The following is a 24032-nucleotide window of genomic DNA, read 5'->3' as shown; positions in this document are numbered from 1 at the left end:
ACCAAACATTTTTAACTAAAACAAAATTTAAAAAAAAAAATACTTTTTTTTTTTTAATTGAAAAATTTCTGAATAAAAGAAAGCAAAACAAAACAAGGAGTGAAGGGGAGAATTCATTTCTGGAACCAGCATCATTCTGATCCCCAAATCAGATAAAGACCCAACAAAAAAGAAAATTATAGTCCACCCTCCTTAATTAACATAGTTGCAAAAATCTTTAATGAGAAATTGGCAAATGCAATGCAACAAATCACCATACACTATGACCAAGTAGATATTTTCTGAGTTTCAAGTAAGGTTCAACATATGCAAATCAATAAATGTAATTTATCATATAAAGAAAATCAAGTACAAAAACCACATGACCATCTCAACAGATGTAGAAAAACTATGTGACAAAATTCAATGCCCATTCATAATAAGAGTGTTGAAAAATTAGGTAGAAAAGAACCTAATCTGAATCTAATAAAATCTATTTATGACAAATCAATGATCAATATAATATTAAAGGGGAAATACTGAAAGATTTTGCTCTAACATCAGGAATAAGCCACATATGCTCAATTCACCAATATTATTCAACATAGTACTTGAAACATTAGCCAGAGCAACTAGGCAAGAGAAAACAAGAAAAGATAAGTATAGGAACCCTACATTTCTTAGGGAAAATGATTATTGGAGATGAATTCTCATTTTTATGGTCCACGGAGAGCACTCCTCTCACTTGGGATTTTTTGTAATGAGATCTCTGCTTTTGCTACCTCACTGTTCAGGCATATCTCCTGGGGATGAGAGGACTTTGTTCCCAGGCGAGAGTACTTGCCCAAGCCAGATCTGTTGCCGGTATGGCTGAACTGCCTGTTGCTTCACAGTGAAAGAAAATTGTCTGAGGAAAATGGAAGACAGGCTTTCAGACCAAGTGTTTATTATGGAGGACTTTTTTAAATAGAATATCCCAGGAAATCCAGCTCTTTGGAGAGTGTGTATCTTAAACCAGGATTTGAAAGAGTTCTAATCTAGAACTCTGGAAACATAGAGCTTTTGATTGAACTCATCTCCCGGTGGTGACCGTCTACTAGGGTGACGCTGCCAACTAATCCATAAGATAAATAAGCCGGAATGGATCCCTTCTGTTTCCACCTCGAGGTCAAGGTTGCTCTTGGGGTTGATGGAGGGGAGAGATCAAAATATGCTTCCCCCCTCCCCCACAATTCTTAGGTACCTATGCAGTGTAGTTTCCTTTCATTCCCTTTCAGAGCTCTTTTTCACTTGTGTCTAGCATTATTTCAAGTGCTCATGGCTGTACTTGTTTGCAATACTGGGGAGAAAAAATATGTTTTAGTATACACTGAACGGAGGTCAGCAACAAAGGGACGGTAGTCTGCTTTAGGAATTCTCAATCACTGCTTTTTCAAAGAAGTTTGAAAAATAATTTACCGATTTCTTTACTACAACCACTGATTATTATGGATGCGAGTAGAGATTTTGAATTTAGTTCCCCTACTCTATTTTTCTTCTTCAAACATGTTACTGTGATCACAGAGGAAATATGTAGCAAAGCCATAGCTAAACTGAATATTTCTTTCCTAGTTATTTTTTTTCCTCCTCCAAGAAATGGAGTAGCACATTATGCCAGTTTAGAAAATATATGAACGCACTGTAAGTCTAATTTGCTTGGCTCTCTAGCTGGCTAGAAGACTAAAATACCTTTTTTATACCTTTGAAAATGTGTAGCTTTAATTAATTGTATAGGAATAGATTATTGAAAATGTTCTTTAATATTTTTTCTCCAGATTGTACTAATAAGATATGTGCAATGGAAATAAAAAAAAAACTTTTTTTTTGAAAATTGAAACTAATTTTTAATAAAACAGTGTGCTTTTTTGTTGTATATTTTCTACTGTAAGGAGCACAACAAAAATCTATTGCTGCTTAGCTTATATTTGCACTGGGACTATCTTTATTTTTAATGTTTTCACTATTTCCTTCAATTCCTTAATTGAGAGCGAAATTTAAAAATAAAATTTCATGCTCTTTCTCTGTGTTTTCTTTCAATCATACGCATTATTACAAGTAAATACTCTCATTTTCTCCACTATGACCATAGCTACATGGTTATGTTAGTTCTGTTTTAATCTTCAAAAAATAATTCAAAATTTTCATCAGCAAGTTATTTAAAGGAATGTATGTTATCTAACTTTGTATTTGTATATAGTCACTGAATTTTAATTGGTTGCACAATTTACTATTTTAACACTGAGAGGTGTCCTCAGAATAGTTTAACGGTTGATATATTGTTTCAACTTAAGTCTAAAAGCTTAACTAAATGTTGTAGTCAGGGATCGCAAAGAAAAAATAATATAGGACATAATTTATAGAATTATGTTATTATAATAACCCAAAGAGTTAAACATGAAAACTATAGGATATCTTTCTACGCACTAAAGACCTCAAAAATTCCCGCTGAGGGCCTGGATCCCATAGCAACATCCTGCATGCGTCTAGCTGAAAATTTAAAGCCCATGACAATGTTGCATGCAAGTCTGTTTTATGGATCTTCTGTGAGAAGACCCTCATGTCAGTAGTGGAAACCAGAAAGTCTATACCAGCAGGAAGAAGGACCAGTGATAGCAGACTGAGAGATACGCACTGGAGCCAGGAAATGATGCTCAAAGTATGAACCAGAGGCCCCCTGAAAAGTACCACAGCTGTTCTCAGCAACAGTGAGGTCCCAACTCCTGCAACAATAAGAACAGCTGAGTTCATCTCAAAAAGCCTGCATGACAATCTTCGACTGGAGATTGAGCAGCACACTATCTTCCCCTCTGGAGCCAGGAAGTGGTAAAGCAAAGGCCAGGAAATGCTAAAGACCAGAGTTCCCCTAAAGTGAACTACTGCCATTCTAAAGGACAATGTCTCCAGCTCCTGACAATGAGACCAGCCAAGTTCATATTAGGAAAAAAGTCCGACAAGCACATCCAGGAAAACCAACAACACCTAAGAGAACCAACATCACCCAGGAGAACCAGTGTCACCCAGGAGAACCAACAACACTTACTCCTTTCTCTCTGATTCTCTGATTCTCCCTTTAGGTTTGCAACACTCCTCAGCTGGGCCCTCCACATTCACCACCATGCTAATTCAGTTCAGCTGGTGTCACAAATTGACCACTAGCTGTCAATCCACCACACTCAGCAGATCTATATCCTGGGGTACAGAGAACATGCTCTTACCTCAAAGGTGCTGTTTATTGTCAACTTGAATTTAGAAGATTAATTAAGTGACTCAGGCCAGCGTTCTAACTTTTTAAACATCCTCATCCTGTGCAAGAGGAGGGCAAGGAGATGCTGTGAGTGCTACACGCACCTGGGGTGGACAGCCTGCTTACCACAGAATGGCGGAAAGAGGCTTGTTCTATCTTTGATCTTGTGCTTTTGCTGTCTTCTGCCACCATGAACGGTTGCCAGTCTGCCATGCATCCTGCCTTGGAGCCACCTAGTAATAGACAGAAAACTCCAAATAGTGTGAACTAAATAAATTTTTGCTTCCTTAACTTTGGTGTTGGTTATTTTGTCACAGCAATGAGAGAAAATTAACCAACAAAAATATGGAGGTGCTTTAGGGAGAAGATGCTTGTAATATTCTGGATGCATCATATGATGTGTGTTTTTGCTTTACATCACTGTAAAAACATGCCTGAGAATTTCTGCTTAAATGAGGAATGATTTATTTTAGCTCAGCCCTTCAGAGTTTTCAGTTTCTAATCAGATGACTTCATGCTTTTAGGCCAGTGGTGAGGTGGAAACATCACCGGGAGGGCCTGGTAAGCACCACTGCTCACCGAGTAGCAACTAGGAAGCAGAAAAATAAAAAAGAGGCTGAGGAGTAGACAAAACCCCAAGTTTACACTTTCAAGATCAGCTCACTTCAACTAGCCACCGCCTTTTGTTTTCACCATTTCTTAAATTGTGTGTTAACCCAGTGGATAAAGTCGGAACACTTTAGATCTGATCACAGCCTCAGAGGCCTTTTAGCAACCAAGTCTTTAGCATATGAGTTTCTTGGAACAAATCCAGACCATAATATATGATAGTGCTGAGTATTAAAGCAGATGATGTAGAAACATATCTATAAATCTGGTAGCCTTCTTAATCTATGTAAACTAATATACAATTTCAATGAGGAAAACTAAAATTAGAACTTACTAATTTACCTTACTTATAAGTAAAGTTTTTTATATTATTTTAATACATTGCATGATTAGTTTAAGTCAGCCTAATTTTCTTTAGTCTTGCAAATTAAATGTTAAACTCTGACACAATTTTACAAGATTGACTTAACTAGAATTAGCCTATAAATAGAATCTTAATTTTAAAATATATTTTTACAGTTGCTGCATTCTTTCCAATGTTGAATTATTTCATGTAGACACTTTAAGAAATGCTTCCTAATTGTAAATATCCAGAATAGCAAATATGTGTTCCATTTATTTGATTAAATACAAGTTATTCAATTAAGGGTATCTAATACTTGATAACATGAAGTTGTAAATATTCTTAATTTCCAAGTTATTTTTTATGTCCAGGAACATCTAACAGCTAAGTTGGAGAAACATTTTCTGGTAGTATACAGAGAATTCATAGTACATTGACATTCAGTTTCTAGTGCTAAAAGGATAGATACCATGGATAAGTTAGCAAAAACATAAGATACAAACTATGTTTATGTTCTTTTGTTACGCTTATTAACTAAAGATAATACAAAATCAAGTACGGTTATGAAGTAATTAAAATAATTTCAATAGTAAGGTATAATCTTTTGAGAGAAAAATTACAAATGAAAAGTTTGTGCTATATCATAGGGGAAAATAATTTATTTAAATTTAACAATTTATTGAAACAAAAATCAATGAATTAGTCAAGCAATTTTAAGAAACAGAATCGATTCAGAGTTCTGCTGGACAGCTCCTGCGATGTACTTTGGAAACAAGATAGGTGAGTCATCTGCTTTGATTGGGCATAGCCTTATTTGGTGTGATCTGATCATTGGCAACCTGTGACTCAGCGGAGCATACTTATTTGTGATTGTATGGAAATTAAATTTTTGAACAAATATACTCTTAAATTAGATTTTAGTTCATTTATGTGCAGAATGCTTTGTGTATATAGTGGTCAGATAAGTCTCTAGTGCATTTGACTGTCTGAGAGCTGAAAGATTAAAATGAGCTAATACAGTTAAGCATACAATGAATATAACTAATCCAGCAGCTCTAAAACTAAAAGTGGCTTATGTATTATATGACACTAAATAGTATTCATTTACTTAGAAGGGAGAGATTAATAAGAAATCAATAGTAAGACAAAAACATTTTACAAATTTTTCAAATCTCCAAATTTTGAGCTGACTTACATTGGACATTTTGGGGATAAGAAATTTGGTTTTCCTAACTAACGTACAAGAAATGATATTATTGACTAACAAGGATTTGCATGCCATGGTTTATAAAAGAGCTCTCCTTGCATTGTTGATATGCAGTCTAATTAGAAGCTTGGGCTAGAAGATGGCAGTAAACAAGAGCAAAATTAAGTTAGAGTCAATAGTATATTTTTATTTAGATAGAAGGAATGAGCAAAATAAAATGATCAGAAAAAAACACATAGATATTTGCTGCAAAATTTAGGTGTACAATTCTACAACTAAAAGGAGAAACTTGAAGATGAAAGCTTATGAAAAGATGTGTTTTAGTTAGGTTAAGAGTCCTATTAGAATTCAATACATTCACTTAACTAAAAAAATAGGGAAATAAGCTATAATTAAGAAATACAGACATAATTGATGGAATGTTAAGGCAAAGGTTTGTAGCGTAGAAGAAGACCAAAACACAAGGAAAAGGAAATGAACTGGGAAACCTAGACTGTTTACATCAACTCAAGTACTAAACACTCCTAATTTTGCCAAGCTCTTTGGATGTGTGCATATATGATTTTGTGTGGGTGTATGTTTTGAAACTTAAAGTATGTTGAAGGTGAAGAAATGTTAATTGGTTTTAACCATACAAAGGAGTGAATCCTAAGTAACTATTCGTTAAGCTGTTATTCTCTGGTTTAAATTGTTGAGAATTTCTGATGAGGATCGTGGACATTATTGCTTCTCTGAAAAGTCCTGAATTGAATGCCATACGTCTTTTGTTTTCTTGCAACTGGTCAGTAGCCAAGGCCAGACTCACTACGCGCCTGCTGCATAAGTGCTGTACATTCTGCCAAGGATGCCACTTCACCCACTCGTACTTACATCCACAGTAATTGTCAGACCAGATGGCTAGCTGACCGAAACAACAATCTACACAGGCTATGCAAATACCACTAAGATAACGCTACAATAGAGCTTTAGTTAATTCATTATTCCACGAGATACTTGTTTTAGAAAATTATAAATTTGTCCTTTCCATTAAAATAGCTAAATCACTCAAATGGAAACCAAAAACAATAATACTTTCTTCTCCCAAGAATGAATCTAGACTTTGTCATTTGTTTTTATTTCTTCCTTTAGTACAAAGTGAAAGGTTCAAGTAGTGGCTGATCAATTAATCATGATGCATAAATTGCTGCATCAGTGGTGGTTGGTTTAAATACCGAAGCCAAATGTGTCTGACACAATGCTGGTAAAGGAAAATGACAGATTTGTCTAAGTAATTAAATTTAAATGTTTCATGGATATATTTTAAGAATAGTATACAATAGTAGAGGTAATACATATTAAATATAAATTATATATTTTATAATGATCTATAGGAAAATGTTTTTAATACAAATGTACAATGTAGCTTGACGAAGTATATTGTGATTAATTGACTAGAGTGACAACTTATATAGGTGGAAAATCAACATAGACTGCCCAATTCTCTTATAAGTAATGCTATGGGGCAGTCAAATTTCCATTCCTTCTTGACCGCCCGTCATTTTTGGGCATATTAAAACAACCTGCAAGTTTTCACACAATTATATTGAAACTATCTATCTATTCTTAGTTTGACACAGTATTTTTGAAAAGAACTTTCAGTCAGTCTGTTAAGGATTTGGGATCCATTTTTCTCCTGCTCTGACTTGGCAAATCCACATTCTCTAACATTCATGTACTAGGACTCTCCTATAGGCCAGGGATGGTAAACCTATTGCATGCATGCCACAGTGGGCTACTTCTGTCCCTGAAAGTTTTAAAAGGTTCATCATCACTGTTCTTGGTCCATCATCATAGTCAGACTAGCACTGGGCTCATTCACATGAAATATCTGGGAAAGAAGTAAGGAGTTCAACTATTTTTATTAAATGAAAATTACATTGCTTGCAAATAACCTCATATAAATATTCCATGTATGTATAGTTTCTATAATTAGATTATAAGTCCACTGGTAAACAAGATCATTTTATATATTTAATGCAGTGTATATTAATGAAGTACTTTGTCCATTATTGATGATAAAAATTAGCTAGTAATGAAAAATAATTATCGTTAAATATTTATATACTGTCTTCACTAGTTTAGGTAAAAATTAGTATAATTCTTATATTAATCCTCAACTCCATTTACAGGTCCTACAGCTAGTAAGCAAGATTCTTCTATTGCATATAATTATGCATCACATCATGAAAAATGTACACTGACTTTTATAAACCATAGTGATATGTGTATATATCATGTAAATTATTTTTGTAATATTTCCTTTTATTTGATATTTTATTGGCCATTCAATTTCTTTGTATTTTAAGCTTTATTTTGATTTTGTTTTTATTATTAAAGTTACTTTAGAGCTTTATGTGTAAGGCTTCACAACAATTAATGTAGTAGAGTGATGCTTCTTTGATAAAAGTTTGGCTCCTGTACAAATATCTTTTCTAATTACACTAAATAGTTAATTTTTAAAATTAGAATATTACAACATGTGACATCTGTCTAGTTTCCAGGAAGAATACAAATTCTAAACTAATATGTCAACTATAAAACAATGAGAAATACTATGATGCCAGTATTACACAGTGAATTCTGAATACACTTGAGTTATAGTCATATGTAGAGCAACTTAAAGAACAGTAATATTATTTGATTGGCCAAATGGTAACTCCAATTAAAAATTCTAGAAAAAAGATATGCAAAAATATATACTCATTGGTAGTTATTTAATATATTGATTAAGTCACATATTTTATTGACTTTTGAAATAAGTTTAGAGTATTATATAATAAATCTGTATTTCAGAGAAAGATATTCATTGTGACTTTCCAGAAAATTTTCAGATAAAATCACAAGTTACCAAAAAGAAAAAAAATCCTTTATCTTTTTAAGTGATTCAATTATCTTACCACCTAATCATTTAGGAAAGGAGTTATTGGGTTAGTATGTGTCAAATAATGGTTATTCTGTGCAATTGCATATAAGCAGTAGCCAGACTAAAAGAGTTATTTGTATTTTTTAAGTTTAGAGTTTCTGCTATGTACGTATTTTGTTGGTGAATATTTTAGAATTCAACTGAAATGACTCAAAGCTTTATTTCTGAACTAATGAGATTTTGAGAAACTAGAATATGTAAATAAAGAAAACTAGAGTCTTACTTCATAAACGTCATTTGATTCAGTTATTTTTGTTACAAAAATATAAGTAGGGGATTCTCAGTCATTCAAGTTCTTCATACTATTGTCTGTAAATCTGCACAGTTCTTACTTGTCTGGATAGCAAGTGAGATTCCCTCTGAGGAAAAACTTCTACTGAAGACCAGGAGGAAGAAGCCATACTTATGTTTTAAATTCAGCGTGATGGTTAATATTATCTGCCAATATTGGCCAACAGGAGTCTATATCTTTATTCAAACAATTGTGAAGTTATTTCTGAATGAAATTAACATCTGAACCATAGAAAGAGTAAGGAATATTCCCTTCCTTTAATGGTAGCTCTCTAATGCAGTCAGTGAAAGTCTGCAGAAAACAAAAGAGACAAACTGAGGACTTTTGCCTAACTCTCACTGAGCTTAAACATCAATTTTCATCCCTTTGAACTAATAATGAAACATTGGCTTTTGCGTTCTCAAGCCTGATGTCTTTCAGTTTGGAAGTACTTTATTACCTTTCCTAAATCTCAGGCCTTCAGAAAGCTGCTGAACTACACTATCAACTCTCCTGAGTTCACAGCTGGCTAGCTACGGATTCATAGTTACATGAGCCACTTCCTAAAAAAATTAGTAAGTAAATGCACACATTGCATACCTATGTGCACGGATCCTATTTGTTCTTTTCCTCTGGATAAATTTATTCTGTAATGTAATATAGTAGAATTCAACAAAATATACCCAAAATGAGCTTAAATAAAAAAGTTGAAAATAGATAATTTGACATTCACTCGGTTTTTACAATGATCTTTTCTTTCATTGTGTACAAAATCTTAAACAATTCCATAGTAAATCAAAATCATGCACTGGTTATTGTGCATAGCATATGAACTGCTATATTAGTGAGAAAGGATGTGGTGGAAGAGAAAGGGTAAGTAATAATGATTAAACATAGTGTTTAAGCAAATTATCTATGTAAATAATCTGGTTTCCCAACAGAAATATTTGGCAAAACTTTGTTTTTGCTTGTGAACTGCATCAGGTGACAAACATAACCATAATCATCTTTCCTACACAAATACAAATGTGACCATCCCTTCCAAAATCATAGAATAAATTCAGCTTATAAACTGAGATATCACCTTATTAGGGTATTCAAAGATGCTTAATCTCATGGAGAAAAATTAAAATATTGAAAGTTGATGGGAATGAGGAATTCACATTTCAGGGGCATTTGTGGTTATTAATATCAGAATTATTAAAATTATCTGCACTAGGGAAGTTAATTACTGGTAAATCTAGAACAATTCTGTGTGTTCATCATGAATATACCTCCAGAAATATTATACCAGATGATTCGAACAGCTCAAAGGTTCTATGATGAAATATGCCTGTATTATTTGCGAAAGAACAGGGAGGGCAGCATGTCTGAAAACCAAATGATCTCAACTGTGGGTAAGTAATGATGAATACAGAGCACAAACTGAACTGAAGTGATCTCAAGGGTTTTATTGACCAATGGTAAGATAAAAATTTGCATGCAGTGAAATGGAAAGTTGATTTCAAAGTAAGCAGAAGAATGATGTATCTGATAATTGTTCTGAAAAGAGCATTCTTGTTACTATTTTTGAGTACATGAGAAGAACAAAAGGGCAGAGCAAAGAGCAGAGTCATAGGATACCACAGTGATACTAGCAAGAGAAAATAGTAGCACAGAAGATGATTGCAGGGGATGTGTTAAGAAATTCCAGAGTTCGGGGCAAAAACGTAGAACTTTGGCACATGCAGAATTTAGGTTATGAGGAGTCCAGGATGCCACCACATTCCTAGCTTGAACTAATGAATAGGAGTTGTCATGAACTACCATAGTTAAGACTGTGGGACCTGTATGTTGGGGAAGAAGACTGAGAGCTCAGTTTGAAATAGTTTTGCTTGATAATATGTCTGGTAGGAAGTCAATGTGGAGATTTTTAAGAATGCAATTGCCTGTATTAGCCTAGAATTTGGAAACCAGATAGACCTCTGAATTATATACTGAGTCGTTGTTATCCTATAAAAAGCATAAAACTTAAGAAGATATCCTGGAGAATTAGTGAGGACACAGAAAAGAATAGGAAATTAAGATTTGAAAATAAAAAGAGAAAGGAGAAGACAAACTGAAAAACAGCAATCAGTGAAATGCAAGGGAAATTAAAAGGATACAAATTCCATTGAGTTGAGGGAAGGAAATCTTAAGAGCAATGCTTTGTCTAATACGTCTTTTTATGTGTCCAGCTTTGTCCTCTTTTCACATAGTTTCTACTAGCTGCTTAAAGAAAAGAAAAACATAAAAGAGGAAAAGATGTGTGTAAGTCTAAATATCAATAGAGTGACATTTGGAGCAAAAAAAAAAAAATAAGAGAAACAAAAAACAAAAATTATAATTTGATTATCACATATATTTACATATAAAACTAATCTAGTTTTCCACAACAGATTTTAGTCAATTTTGTGAGCTTTATTAAATGCTTTCATACCTTAAATAAAAAAGATTTTATTGATGTTCTTCAATGCTACATAACACAGTTCATAAAAGTCATACAAATCAAATCACTCTTTATTATGATGATCATATAATTTTAATTTTCATTATAAATTGTGAAAGGCAGAATTAAACCCTAATAAAATAATTCAATTCATACAGGCAAATACATTTTAAACAGATAGTTTATTTAAATGTTTTATAAAACTATTATAAATCTTGCTTACTAAAAGGTCTGGAATTAACTAATATTTTTGCAAGTGTTATAGATCAGATCTTGAATGTTCTTCAAAAGCACATGTGTTCAATGCTTCATTCCAAAGAGTCAGTGCTGTGCAATATTGGAATGATCTGAATGCGAGGCCTTGAGGGAGACCCTTAACTCACTGCAGTCAGCCCTCAGAGGGTCTTTATGGGCCTCCCGTCCCTTACTCCTCCTTAGCTGTTGATCTTGGCCATGCAATGAACAGTTTGCTTTACTGCAGCTGCTGATGCCATCCAACTCTCACGAGGGGTGTGAAGATAATGGTTCTGCCCTCTAATGAACTAGAATCTCAAAATTGGTTATCCAAATTAACCTTTTTCTCTTTGAGAATTGATTACCTGAGGTATTTTGTTATAATGATGCAAAGCTAAATAACACAACAAAATCTTGAATGAAAATTATGTGTTGTTTTTGCTATTGCAAAAATATATTTATTTGTATTATCAAAGTGTATCTCAACTTCATTTTACCTGATTATATGTTTTCTGGTTTTGTAAATAAGTTTTTTCCCTAAGAACAATTAACACTTCTAAAGTATTGCTTCATTAGAAACATATGTTCATTTTAAATATAGCATCAAGTTTTTAGACTCGGCATGCAAAACTAGTATCTTTTCTATACTAACTGCATTACAATGGCTTTTCTTGCATATATTATTTAGAAAAACACCACTTAAATTATAAGTGCTATATTTTCTAAATATTTTATTATGTAGTAAATCAAACCATACCTTTAGGTTTCTCCCTGAAAAACCGCATATTGCTTTGATTTCATAAATATCTTACAACCTTCCAGAGAAGCAAATAAATAAAGTTTCTAATAATGAATAGTTTCCCAAGAGATTCTCTTAATGAAGGCAAGAATAATCAGTCTCCATTGTGCTTATCAAAAGTTTGGAAATTTGCATTATTTTTTTTTCCTTTAAGTACTGAAATGATTGCACAAACTTTGTGCTCAAATTTATAAAAGTTTCTTTTATCTATGTGAATATGTGTTTTGATGCAGATACGTTAACGCTTTAAAAATAGGTTTAAATCAATAATGGTTAAGATATAGGAAAGTACATTTGTTGATTTACTTCTTGCTTGTCACATCCAGCTCCTGTACTGGCTTCCTGTTTCTGTCATACTTGTCTACGAAAAATTTCTTTTAACTCTTCTTATATCTCATTGTGTAAAAGGACAGGACATAAAATTATATATATATGGAATTTTATTAATTTATTTATTGTTTTTCATTAAGAAAGATTTATGCCATTTATGAAGACTTTAGGAAGAATTCAGCTTTTGGTAAATATCTGAGTTACATAACTCACTTATACTTAAATATAACAGTGTATAGGCTGCTCATAAAATGAGTTAGGGTCTAGTTTTAAAGTAAAATTCAAACTATATTTAAGAAAAATCCACAGTAAAGTGGGAAAATAAAATAAATATAATTAATATCATCCCCCAAATTCCTTGCTTCAGGTATCCTATAGCGTGGCTTCTTTCCTGCAAAAATCACCTTAACATGTCAGACAATCTGTTTTTTCATAAGTCAGATTGGTTTCAAAAATAGAATTAATCAGTTATAATAACTGATTTTGAAATATCTCACTCAATTGAGTCTTCCACATAAATATCTAAAAATGTCTTTTTTTAAAAATTTTTATCTTCTTAAAGTAGGTTCATTCCCCTCTTTATCTACTTTAGTTATGATTTGATTTCCTTAATAGTTTTCCTCAGAATAATGACAAAAATGTTTCTACATGTATTAGCCCAATAAATAATATTGAAGGTAAACTTTATTTATGTATTCACTTTAGCACTGGGGATTGAATCTACAGCCTTCAAACTGAGATATATTACTAGCCCCTTTTATTTTTAATTTTGAGGCAAGTTCTTTCTAAATCTCTAATTTGTCTATGCTAGAGTCAAACTTGTGATCCTCTTACTCAACCCTCTAATAGTTAAAAACGTAATATATTAAACAACTACAGTAATTGTTTTATGTAGTTAACAATACTGACCAAACTATATGAGTTATCAAATGTAAGTTTAAATTAGAGTTTAATAAAATATGAGTAATAAGTGAAAAAGTGTGTATTTAAAACAGAATCTGTAAGTGCACAGATAAGAACTATTTCAATTTAGACATGAATTCAGGATCTACTGAGATGCAAATTCTATGAGAATTTTCATCTTGCCAATTCATCTCTAGTAGAATATTCACTGCTATCAAACACTGAGAACTCCAATACTCTCATCTTTTAATATCATCAGTCCAAGTAAATCTCATAGATTTACAAGACCTACACTGTCCCAGTACTAGCTACTTATTGAATGTAGCTATTGAAAGTGCTAGTGTGAATTTACAAGGTCATATTGTATAAACTTTGCAAATTTCAAAACATTGGTATTTTTAAAATTATAATATATTTTTATTTAACCCTATGCATATGTAATATTATTTCAATAAAACATTATGAGAATTAATATATTTCAGATTTGTTTTTTGTCTATATCTTTGAAATATGATATATGTACCGCACTTGTTTCTTTTATCAAATTGGACATCACAATTTCAATGTCAGTAACCATATTTGGTTAGTGGCTACGCAACTGGTTAAGGGTAATTATAGACAGCCTGATTTTAATTTTGTCTTATCTTAACCCTCTGAAACTCTGATGGGAATTATTTGTCCAGTTCCTCTCACTATATGGTCTCTTTTCATTGTTCAATCGTCTTTTGAAATACTGAGAATTGAATTCAACATGTCCACTGAGCTATGTCCTCACTCTATTTTATTTAATTATTTATTTAATTATTTATTATTTTAATTTTGAGATGAGGTCTGGCTAAGTTGCCAAGTTATGAACACTACCCTCAAATCTGTGAACTTTCTGCCTCAGCTTCCTGAATCGCTGAGATTGCAACCCTTTGCCACTATAGATGTCTTCATTTGTTCTTTTGCTGTATTTCTCTAGACTCCCAAAATATATGTAACCAGAATCCAATAACCACAGATTGATTAAATCTCTAAATTAGAAATAACATAAGAACACCATACACTAACTCTGCTTTCTACATTTGGTTCCCTTGCAAGAAGTCTGTGTTGAACATTTGGCATCTACTTGGAGTCAAATTCAATGGTTAAAGGAATTTACATATGCTAAACTATATTTCTTTGTCTTGTGTTATAAGGTGGAGCTGCTCAGAAGCTAAAATTTATTTCCCCAAATTTACATTACATAAAAGAAACATATGCCACATGATAGGTCTTTCCATATTTGGAGATAACTCCATATTATTATTATTTCTTCTTCTTCTTCTTCTTCTTCTTCTTCTTCTTCTTCTTCTTCTTCTTCTTCTTCTTCTTCTTCTTCTTCCTCCTCCTCCTCCTCCTCCTCTTCTTCTTCTTTCATTTTCCTTCTTCTTCTCTTGCTTCTTTTTGCTATTTAATCCTCCAAACTTTATCAGTACTTCATTCTTCATGCCTGAGTTGTGTGTATTATTTTTATGTTTAATACAAACATAATTTCAAGTTTTCATAAGGAACACAATATATAACTATATTACAAGAATTATTTCTTTCACATTTTCACCAGAGATAGGGGAGGAAAGAACAAAATAAACTGAGATAATTTTAAGGAAATAATCACAGTGAGCAGGGAGTGGCAGATCTGGCCCTTGGGGTTAATCAGTAAGATCACTGAGTCCCCAAAAGAACTGGCCTGTGCTCTTGGGCAAGGGTCTGGGTTGAAATATTGGTTCATAACAGTAAAGCAAAACATATATATATATATATATATATATATATATATATATATATATATATAATTAAGATCTATATCATATTAAAATGATAATATATTTGGATATGTGAATATAGATAGTGCATAGTATTAAATCAGTCTTTTTTGTCTATTTGTAATTATTTCCAGTGTGGCAAATAGAAATTTGTATTTTTATTTTTAACTCATGTCTTGTTCACATAACAACTCTATTGGACAGTACTCTGTGAGAACTTCGTTTAAAATAGGTGACATTATTAAGAACAATGTTGAATGGGAAGTCATAGTGGAAAATACAAAACTTACACATATTTGATAAAAAATACCTGTCAAACTCTTAAGTTTCTTAGAATGATAAGATCTCTTGAGGTTTCTATTTCATTTTCCCTGGAACCCAAAGGAACCATACTCATTATGTCTGTCATGTGCAGTGACAGGTGTAGTTACTGCTGTAAAAGGATCACTTTTTATATCTCAATATCCATGTTCTGAGAATGAAAAATATTTCATCTTTCATCTGGAAATTTGCCATTATTTAGCCTCAAGCCAAAAGCTTTATTTCTAAAAACTTTTTAAAAGTTGTCATGGATGTTAACGGTATATATTTTTTCCTCTTACAAATATGCTAAATATGCTTTATTAAGTAAATTTAAAATTAAAAAATAAATCTTAATATAGGCAATTTTTTCATAATCCTAAGTATAATGCTTATTCAAGTATTCAACATGACAAGAGAAAACCATGCACTATAATCTCAAAACATGAATCTTTTATTCATAGTTTACTAAGATCACAGATAAATATCACCCTGTTGGTTCATGATATTTCTGATGAAAACTTGCTAATCATTAGAAGTCAGGCCTAGAAGTCATGCTCCAATTGTCATGTAGTATTGGGCATTAATTTTATACTTTACTTGTGCTAAATGATGGGAAATACAAAGGTGTTAAGAATGCATAGTTATAATTTGTATTTTCAAATGCACAGCAGCTGCACCTATCAATTGACTTCACCAATAAATACTATATTCATAAATGACAGATAAAATTCAGCCAAAAAGAAACCTTTGAAAATCTGAAATCGACCTCGGGTACAGCAATAACACCAAGGACTACAGTGAAGAAGAAAACATAAACCAAGGAGGCGTAATAGCACCAGGATATAAGCTCACCTGCATGGTTTCTCTTATTTCAGTTAAACATAAATTCTCTACTCACTCTTTTATTTCTGATTTATCATAATAATGGCAATATATTTAAAAAACAATGTGGACACTTTAAAGTACCTTTTTATTAAGCATATTTTATATCAACTATTGTCCATTAAAATAATAATGAGTCAGGGATAGAGTTTACACTTAATGAAAATTTTATTCAAGTTTAAAAATAACAGATTTAATAGAAATCCTACTGAATTCTGTTTCCTGTAGGATTATGTCAGCTTTCAGACACATAATTTAAAATCATCAGAGTCTTATAAGTCCCTCATGTCAACATATCTGAAATCTATGATGATATTATAAAATACATAAAAATAATATGTGGAAGCTCGATTTTATGTATATGAGCAAGGGTAAGAGAACCAGGGAGGCTATGATAGAATGTAACAGAAGAAGTTCCTATCATCTCTAGTGCTAACAAGATAAGAAAATAATGTGACTTCTGAACACACAAAAGGGGCCACTTGTTGGTGCTTTTGTCAAATGACCAGTGACAGTGACCTAAATAAAGACCGAGCAGAACCGATGTGTACTTGACCTCTTCAGTCTCTGCTCCTACAACACTGTGCAGTAACTTTTTGAATGAACCCACCCTGAAGCTAGCCAGTAAACTTACTAAAAGCTTGTAGCTCTATTGAATTAGCGCAAAAGTGATTAAACTGTGAAAATTCACAATATATTTTGACTATTTATAAATACTATTTATAATTAGTAGGTCAAATATGGCAATTTAGGAAAAAATTTGTTTCCTTTTTTTCCAGTTATAAACTTCATATTTTGAAAAGAAAAAAATACTGAGAACAGAACTCAGAAACGAAACTCACATTCTCTGTAAATACCTTGCTACATTAAGTGAAATTTTTATGAGACCTAAATAAGATAGCCAAGCAAACAAATATCCTACACCAAATACAAAAAAGTGGATTTCTCATTGTCTATGATTATATATTAGATAACAAATTCATAGTGATCTATCAGTACAAATTTATGCTGAAATGTATTAAAAATTTACAAGGCACACTGGGTATAATGAGATTATAAAACTGAGTAAAATATGGTCCCTGGTCTCAAAGATTTTATTTGAGGAGGAGTAATACATATTCGATAATGTGAAACAAAATGTAAGTACTAAAAATGATATTGTCACACTTTGGTAGAAGCAGAGAGGAAAAGATTTTATTGCTGAAATGGGAATATCCAAAGAGACTTCCAGAAAAAAAAAAAGGTAAAGAATAAAAGATAAGCCAGACAAATAGTTTATTTAATGGAAAAGGAAAGGTGTTGCAAAAACCATCAATAAGTAGTGGGAGATCATTTAGGAAAGATTCAGGGATTTTATTATCTTAATTTGACTATGAAGTACTTTTCTCTAGAAGAGGAGATAAATTCAGAAATGGCATATGGAATCTATTTTAATGTACTCGAACAGTGTATTTAGAAATTTGCTATAAGTATTGAAATGTAAGTATACATCAGGGCAATTGTGGCATAAGAATAGTGAGTTTATTAAGGTTTAATTGGTAGATTTTTAAAACATATTTAACCTATACTTTGAAAAGCTATATGCTCACATAACCTAGAAATGCTTTATTAGGCAAAGACTGTACTCATTGTTGACTCATCATTTTTAGTGTATGCTAGTGTGAGAATAATGCCAACAAAATATTCAAAACAGAAAACTTCAATCCTGAGAAATGTAATGCTTTTTGAAACAATAGAATTTTCTAGAACGTGAAAATATTCTCATATATTTTGATAGATACATAGAAACATAATAAATCTAATGCCACAATTTATAATTTGAAAGTATGGGAATTAGTAGTCATAATTGGAGTAATAAGCTCCTTCCCCTCTAGAATTAAATGTAATGTTGAATTTTGTTTTAAATATAAACTTGATTTATTAAAAACAACTTAAACTTTATCCAGTCATGTACAGTATCTTAAATCAGTCAGAACTGAAACACACACAAACCATAAACACACACACAGATACTTTTGGAAAATAAATGACATTATGATTTGGTTGTTTAATTATAGCAAGCTTATTATATCACCATATATTATCACATTGTATGAGTTCACTTAGAACATAAAACTATTTTACTTTTCTAAATATAGTATTACCCTTTGATCAACCACTGTCTAGCCGCTTTCTTTCTACTCTCTTAGTTTGTTACAATCACTATTAAACGCTCAGCTTTTATGGGATCAACATTTTTATTTTACACTTACAAGTAAAATTACACTGATTTTTCTCTATACCTGATATTTCATGTAGCACAATATCCAACAATTCCATCTAGGTAGTCACAAATGATGTTATATGCTTTATAACATCTGAATAGTATTTCACTTTGCGTACCATATGTTCTTTATCCGTGTATTCACTGATTGATATTTAATTTGATTCAGTTTGCGAGCTACTGTGAATATCAATTTAACTTATTTTGATTATATACCCAGAAGTAGAGTTACTGTTAAAAAGTTATCTACTTTTTTTTGAGGAACTGCTTTCCATAATGGTTGTACTGATTTACACTCCCATTATCTATACTCTTACAATCTTTCTTGCTTTTATCATTATTTATATCATCTTGTCAGTGTTTGGCTTATTGAAACAACTGAAGGTCATTAAAACAAGACAAAATTTGACAGAACTCCTAGTGAGGGATAAAAATAAGAATAAACAAACAGCCCCCAGTCAAACTTTCCTTACAGGGGAGGAAAAATAAAAAGATGAGTAGTTTTTTTAAAGGACCCAAAATTTGCTCTTTTTAAGTTTCTTTTATGACAGAGACAAGGTCTAAAGAGAGAAAAGCCTAGGTATAGATGAAGTTCTTCATCAATGATGCAATGTTGTCTATTGAAGATATTTTTTTGCTTCTAGCAGGATGAAATTTTTGTGCAAATATCCACTGTGAACTCGCCTGCGGAGATAGCCTTCTAATTTTTTTTTTTTTTTTTTTTTGGAAGTGATGATTTGGGTCTCCTTGGAATGGATTGAGAGAATCTAGGAGAGCTTGACCTTTGGTTGCACTGTAAGTGAGTAATAATCATTTCCAGTGAGGTGGCGATGAATAATTTAACCTACATTTCTAGTTGTATGCACTTTCTCCTGCCTGAAATGATTATCAAGTCTTGTTTGTCAACAGAGACGATGTCTTTTCATTTTTGATGAGCTGCTGTAATATGGGTTAGTTCTCGAACATAGGTAATCATAACATCAGACTTTTAAGTTCAGAAGACATTGACTGGATACTGTGAGATGTTTTAGAGGTACCACTCTAAATATACACTTACCAGGAACAATTTCAAAAGTGGTTAACCCATGTCTTCTGGATTTATATTTCTGGCCGTTATGTCCAGTTTCTTGTTATATTCTCTCCTAAGATTCTTTTTAATGTCTAGAATTTTATGTTCCATTTGCCCTGAGGATTGTGTATGGGAGAGAGTATGAAATTTTAATGAGCACCTCAGAGTTTTACAAGCAAGTCATTTCTTTCTGCTGAAAATGAGTTTCTTGGTTTGATTTAATCCCCAAAGGAATGTCACAATGAGGAATAATCTTAGTTATTAATCACATTTGCCACTTTTGTGGTGTTGGCATATCTACTTGGGTAGCATCCAGTTCATGCACAAAACATGCAAACATTAATGAAACAATGTGAGCACCCTAAAGCTAGAGGTAAATATACACAGTCCCTATAGAATATTGCAAGATGGTTTGTGGATGTTGGAGAGTTCCAGCTAGTTTCCCCCAAAGATGTGGTAAGATTTAAAAGCAGTAGCCTGGGAAATCATTTCATCAGGATAATTTCTCTTTACTTTCTTAACTATTCCCTATCAGGTCCTGTCCTAGATTCCCCATCTCCCAAACAAGTGTACGGCGGAGGTTAAATAAGAAAAGAGACAAATTGTATGATTTTTAGGGCTCCAGAAGGGTCAAAACCCTTCAAATAAGCTCGAGGCTTTGAGGGAAAAGACAAAGGATTCTCTGGATCAGTTCACTTATATTAGGACCAAGAACAAAGGGTGGAGAGACTGAGGAAAATGGAGGCAATGAGCAGGACCTGGGGAGTCACCCCAAGGACGTCTCTAAGTGATGAATCAAGTCAATTTAGGAGCACTGTCTTATCGTGAAGACATGGTAGAAATGAGACTGTAGGAGTAATTTTTGCAGCCGCAGTCTCTACCTAGTTAATTGGGGTTGGAGCCAGAGTGGCCACAGCTGTGACCTTATCTTGTCCTTTGAGGTATTTCTGGCCTCACAGGCCACTACAGGCCTCAGCCCGGATCAGTGATTCATAGAGGTTCACTTACTATGAATCAACTCCCATCTCTAAGCAAGGGGCTGAGCCCTAAGACAGACTCACAGATAAACATAGAAAGCCAATTAGTAAAATTTAGATCCTGCTCAGAGCCACTTTGTAGTGCTCTCCAACAATTCCCTATCTCACACATATCCCATCTGTGCATGATCGCCTCTTACAGACTTTGGAGCATATATATGATAGTTAATGATATCATTCAGCAATAAAATTAGCTTAATAAATTATATAAAAAATGAGGTCAATTTTTAGTAGTACATTCACCCATCTTGTTTGTCCTACCATTTCCTAGAGACACAGTGTCAGTTTTCTTTGTACAGGTTAGACAGTGAACAGTGAAATGGATTACCTGTAAGTACCATTAGTTCAGTAATACTGAGCTGATTTTCCACTCGAATAGAGTCCACCTTAAGTGTTTTATGTGAAGAGACCACAGCAAATTAGTTATATTTCAATATGAGCTTTGATATGGGAGGTATAGTAAAATGAAAGTAAGTCTGTTTTTCTAAGAGTTTACCTAGAAAGGACTCTTGGAGCTTTGAAACCATTTCTACAATTTCAAATCAATCATAAGAATGAAGTATTACTCTCCATCAAATAGAACACTGGATACAGAGTGTAAAATCGATGTAAAATGATAAAAGGACTTGTTAAATGTGACACGTGTTCTGCCATTTTGTAAAGAGTGACCTGTACTTTATAAAATTATAATAAAAGAAACAGCATGAGGAAAAAGAAGTGAGTAGAGGAGATAAATGTAAAAACACTAGACCATGCAAGGCAGAGATGGTGGCTACAACATGCAGGAATGAGAGAGTGTGCATAATAACGTAGGGTCTAACTGACAGAAAAGCCATTTAAAGATATTTCTGAAAAACATTTTGTTCTAGCATACCTAGAACAATCTCAGCTATTTTGACACGCTCCTAAGAGAAAAGATGAGATGTCGTGTCCAATTTGGGTAAGATACCATCTGGGGATGTGGACACTGCTACCTTTATAAATTCAAAGACAGGTAACTCATCTGAAGGCCAGAAATGGGCTCTAACGTAATATTTTAGGTGAAAATAGAGGTTTTGGCAAGAGTACAAAATTTGTAATCCACTGGCAGCAAGAAATGGCTTCCCTTAAAAATGTGCATATGTAATTGTTTCATCTTTTGGAAAGGGAGAAATAAAATTAGCTCAAAGTAATTTTCTGATAAATATTGAATACCTTGTTATATTTCATGATGCAATAAGCAGATATGCTTTTGCATTTAGATCTATACAGTTTATGGTGTCTTTTGTCTAGTACTTTTAGGAGAATGAGAACATCTACAGGACTACACTGCTGCTTAGGTTTGTAACAAAGAAGATGTTATTAATATGCTGAACAAGAGTGGGTCCTTAAGTAAATATTAAAGAGTCCAAGTTGGCTTTAAAAACCTGAGAAAAAATTGAGTTCTCTTAATAGATCTCAGTTATATCAGCACTGTAGATGTCATTTATCCTCCCCTAAACATAGACACAAAGAGATACTGTGAGTCAAGAAGGAGTAGAATAAAAATTTACAAATATAAAAAAAACAGTTGTGCAGCAGACAAATAATATAATCCAAACTGCGTCAATAGGAACTGAGGTTAGAACAACTGTGGATTAGAGACTGCTAGGTGGAAAATCATTGCAAAAGTGTTTATGGACTCAAAAATTTTTACAATAAATTTCATTCCTTTCAAAACTAAGTGTCCTCTCTTTGTTTACTGGAATTATTAGGATACTGCATATTGACAAATGTAAAAATAAGAAAGTCCACCTCTTCCAAGGTCACCTCATTATTCTGAATCTAGACAGAGACTGGCTGCTGAGTCCTTTTGTAGGGAAGGTTCACAGATTTAACTCTTACTAATTTCTAACTTCATTTGTATTTGAATTAAGAGGACCAATTAAGACATCTTTTAAAGTTAGATTCTCTTTATACGATTTTGAATTAAATTTGAACTGCATAAAGTAACATAAAAAAGTTTGAGATCTGATGACAGATACATAAATTCACTCCTTTTAATACACTATATGGTGACATTAAATTTGGATACAAAACTACAAGTTTTGCTGAAAGACCACTGTCGAGAAGGTCTTAGGATACAGCAGTGAAATAAAGACACAAAAATAGGTTTTCTAGAGACTGACAAGTTGAACAAAAGTAGAGCTGATTGTAAAGGAAGATCTCAGCAGATAGTAAATAAAGCTGCAGCAGTGTCAGTTAAGAAATTCAGTTACTGATCTTGAAATTTAATCTGAATTGTTGACCCTGATTTGCTACTGAGGACTGAATAATCACACAAACCAGTAGGATTTAAAAAGAATTACCTAATAGAAATGAGAAAATGGACTTTCTGCAGGTGCTAGAGTCTAAGAAAATTGTGATATAAGCAAATTGCTTAAGTGCAGACATTTTTCCCCAGTATACAGGCTTTTTATATTATTTGAAAATGTAATTAAAGAATTAGGAGAGGCACTTGTAGTTAGGAAAGCTCTGAGTGAGATATTGTCAGATATATATCTGACAATATATAGATATTGTCAGATATATATATATATATACACATATATATATATATATCTTTAATATATATATATATATATTAAAGATAGAAGACTTGCACAAAATATCTGATACTTTCAGCTTAAAAAAAGAGTTTCATTTTTAGTTGCATGGACTTTAGAAATTGCTGTCCAAGGCAGAAATGGCATGGTGGAAGGGCAGGATACAAGGAAGATTCTCATCAGCCAAGAAATGCATATAGGTGGGACTGTGCCCTCCAAAGCCATCTTCACAGACACCTTTTTCCGTAAAACACCAACTAACAAAGTGAGCTATTGAGTGACTGATGAATAAATACACTGCTGAGTGTCCGGTACCCATCATTTAGCCATACTCCAAAATCACTATCTCCAAACACAAAAATTTAGGAGATAGTCTACAATAAACCATAATGTAAAACAAGGACTGCTACTTTACTTTATTCTTTTCCTTGTTTTTCTGAAAGGTATTTTCAAAGAATTTGGTAGCAGCCTTAACAATAAACCCAAGAGATTTTTTGTCGTATAAATTTAATATATTATGACTTTGAAAAGATTGCATAAAGTATTTTACAAAGGTCATGGGGAAGGCCCCTTTTTTCTGTCATAAATTCTCCTTTCACAGCTTGAATTGGAGCCTCTATCCGGGCCATTTTCTGGTCTGCTGCAGGAGGAGATTCACCCTAGTGTTCCCCTGAGGGTAGCTGATTCTCCCCAGAAGCCATCTGGCTTGGTGTGTAACTACAGTGGACCACAGGTAGTAA

Source organism: Cavia porcellus, unplaced genomic scaffold (assembly GCF_034190915.1).
Source record: "Cavia porcellus strain 051 isolate PalLab524CR breed Dunkin Hartley unplaced genomic scaffold, mCavPor4.1 scaffold_24, whole genome shotgun sequence".
Classification (NCBI taxonomy): Eukaryota; Metazoa; Chordata; class Mammalia; order Rodentia; family Caviidae; genus Cavia; species Cavia porcellus.
The sequence above is the reverse complement of the archived record's forward strand: the minus strand, read 5'-3'. Positions refer to the sequence as shown.